General features: G+C 37.0%; 1 pseudogene; it reads left to right on the top strand.

Moving 5' to 3' along the window:
• Positions 1–907: 907 nt before the first annotated feature.
• Positions 908–3318, top strand: LOC116466676 (polyribonucleotide nucleotidyltransferase 1, mitochondrial-like; annotated as a pseudogene).
• Positions 3319–3611: the final 293 nt, after the last annotated feature.

Here is a 3611-nt window from a genome sequence, read left to right as displayed (position 1 = left end):
ATTAAGGTCAACATAGTAGGAATGGAGAAAGTGACACCTAAACGGGAACCTGAACCGGGGCTTCATTTCAAAGCCCATGGAACAGATAAGGAAGGGTGACTAATGACTTTTCTGCTGTTGCAGACTGGCTCACAAACTGAGTAAGGCACAAAAGGCAGAACTGGTGTTGATAGCAAAGTGTCATCAGAGAAGGCAGGCAGGACACCCTGTCACACTGCCCTTTGGCTTCCCAGATATCATTATTTTTTTTTTCCTCATCCTTGTTAGGAACTGGCAGGTAGTTGTGCTTGATGTCTATTAGACTCCAATTCAATTTTGAGGTCCATAATTCAATGGGGATAGATATAAAAAGGCTTCCTTTTTCATTAAAAGGGTAATTACCTCGTTATCAGAGTGCTGGAAAGATGAGAGCTTATGGATTTTTCATAAAATTATAAGTTTATAAGGAGCCGGGTGAAGTCATCTTATTCTGTCCTCAAGCCAGGGACAAATTTAATTCACCCTTGATGGATGGGACATTGTTTAACAAGGATCTCTAGAGAATAAGCGTTGATAACTTTCAGTGTTTTGCAACCATCAGTTGTGTTATTTCTTCTATCCTGTTGAATATATTGACACAGAATAGAAGTCCATAATCTTTTTGTTCTCTTTGGATAGAAAGAACAGTGTTATAATTGTACTTCATTTTCATTATGTTGAAGAATACTTATCAAATGCCTTGTATGTGCTTGGTGCCAGATACAATTGTGACACAGGGAGGAAGACAGACTTGATCCCCGCTGTCATTTAGCTGTGAGACTCATGAGGGATAATAACCAATAATCACATCAGTAAATGACTACAAATTGTAATAAGTGCTGTGAAGGAAACATTAAGGTATTGCTACAGAGGATAACAGGAGGAAGCTAAGACCTCATTGAGCCTCCAGCTCCGGCCGCTGAGCCATGGTCCCTTCTGTCTGCTAGGATGGGATCGGGCACTCATCCAGTTGCAGGTGTGAGCACTATTGAGTAGCGCAGGGTCTTGAGATGTGGCCGTGGACTTGGGCAACAGGAAATTAGAAATATCCTCTGGAAAGCTGGCCAGATTTGCAAATGGCTCTGCTGTAGTACAGTCAGGTGACACTGCAGTAATGGCCACAGTGGTCAGTAAAACAAAACCTTTACCTTCCCAGTTTATGCCTTTGGTGTTTGACTACAGACAAAAGGCTGCTGCAGCAGGTAGAATTCCCACAAACCCTCTGAGAAGAGAGATTAGTATTTCTCATAAAGAAATTCTTACACGTTGAATAATAGATCGTTCAATTATACCTATCTTTCCAGCTGGCTACTTCTGTGATATACAGGTTCTGTGTAATCTGTTAGCAGTAGATGATATTAATGAGCTTGATGTCCTGGCAATTAATGGCACCTCTGTAGACCTCTCATTATCAGATATTCGTTGGAATGGACCTTTTGGGGCAGTATGAATAGGAATGACTGATGGAGAATGTGTTGTTAACCCAACAAGAAAAGAAATGTTTTCTAATACTTTAAATGTAGTGGTTGCTGGAGTACCTAAAAGTCAGATTGTCATGTTGGAAGCCTCTGCAGAGAACATTTTACAGCAGGACTTTTGCCATGCTATCAAAGTGGGAGTGAAATCTACCCAACAAATAATTCAAGGCATCCAGCAGTTGGTAAAAGAAATTGGTGTTACCAAGAGGATACCTCAGAAGTTATTTACCTCTTCACCAGAGATTGTGAAACATGCTCATAAACTTGCTATGGAGAGACTCTATGCAGTATTTACAGATTGTGAACATGATAAAATTTCCAGAGATGAAGCTGTTAACAAAATAAGGTTACATACAGAGGAACAACTAAAATATTTCCAGAGGTTGATCTATATGAAATAATAGAATCCTTCAGTTGCAAGGGAAGTTTTTAGAAGTATTATTTTGAATGAATACAAAAGATGCGATGGTCAGGATTTGACTTTACTTAGGAATATAAGTTGTAAGGTAGATATGTTTAAAACCCTTCATGGATCAGAATTATTTCAAAGAGGACAAACACAGGTGCTTTGTACTGTTACATTTGATTCATTAGAATCCAGTATTAAGTTGGATCAAGTTATAATAGCTATAAATGGGATAAAAGATAAAAATTTCATGCTGCACTGTGAGTTTCCTCCTTATGCAACTAATGAAATTGTCAAAGTCACTGGTATAAATAGAAGAGAACTTGGTCATGGTGCTCTTGCTGAGAAAGCTTTGTATCCTGTTATTCCCAAAGATTTTCCTTTTGCCGTAAGAGTTACATCTGAAGTCCTAGAGTCAAATGGGTCATCTTCTATGGCATCTGCATGTGGTGGAAGTTTAGCATTAATGGATTCAGGGGTTCCAATTTCAACTGCTATTGCAGGCATAGCAATGGGATTGGCCACCAAAACCGATCTTGAGAAGGGTGAAATAGAAGATTTTCATTTGCTAACAGATATTCTGGGAATTGAAGGTTACAATGGTGACATGGACTTCAAAATAGCCTGCACTAATAAAGGAATAACTGCATTATAGGCTGATATTAAATTACCTGGAATACCAATGAAAATTATAATGGAGGCTATTCAACAAGCTTCAGTGGCAAAAAGGAGATTTTACAGATCATGAACAAAACTATTTCAAAACCTCAGGCATCTAGAAAAGAAAATGGACCTGTTGTAGAAACTGTTCAGTTTCCATTATCAAAATGAGAAAAATTTGTTAGACCAGGTAGATATAACTTAAAAAACTTCAGGCTGAAACAGTTGTAACTATTAGTCAGGTGGATGAAGAAACGTTTTCTGTATTTGCACCAACACCCAGTGCTATGCATGAGGCAAGAGACTTCGTTGCCAAAATCTGCAAGGATGATCAGGGGCAGTAATTAGAATTTGGAGCAGTGTATACTGCCACAATAACTGAAAGCAGAGATACTGGTGTAATGGTAAAATTATATCCAAATATGATTTTGGTACTGCTTTATAACACACAACTTGATCAACGAAAGATTAAACATCCTACTGTCCTAGGATTGGAAGTTGGCCAAGAAATTCAGGTGAAATACTCTGGATGTGACCCAGCTGATGGGAGAATGAGGCTTTCTCATAAAGTGCTTCAGTCTCCAGCTACAACTGTTGTCAGAACTTTGAATGACAGAAGTAGTATTGTAATGAGAGAACCTATTTCACAGTCATCATCTAATTATTCTCAGTGATTTTTTTAAAGAGAATTCTAGAATTCTATTTTTTCTAGGGTAATATGCTATAGAGCAAAATTTTAATAGTATCTTCCATTGTGTAGATGTATATACAGTATAAATATATTCTAATTATTTGTATTAAAATGCTCGTTTACATGTGACAATTTTTAAATTCAAGGGTAACCCTTATTCGTTTAATCTTATTTACATTGTAAATCAAGAAATATTATTAAAAGTAAGTCATCTATACATCTTAGAAAAGATTACATACTTTTGTTTCTATAATTCTGAAATATATGAAAAACTTAGATATATGTCATATATGTTATTATAACAGATCTCTTCCTACATCTCATTTGTCTTCTTTACATACAGTAGTGACAATTTACC

This window comes from Hylobates moloch, unplaced genomic scaffold (assembly GCF_009828535.3).
Source record: "Hylobates moloch isolate HMO894 unplaced genomic scaffold, HMol_V3 SCAFFOLD_4, whole genome shotgun sequence".
NCBI classification, from domain to species: Eukaryota; Metazoa; Chordata; class Mammalia; order Primates; family Hylobatidae; genus Hylobates; species Hylobates moloch.
This window is presented reverse-complemented; position numbering and strand designations above follow the sequence as displayed.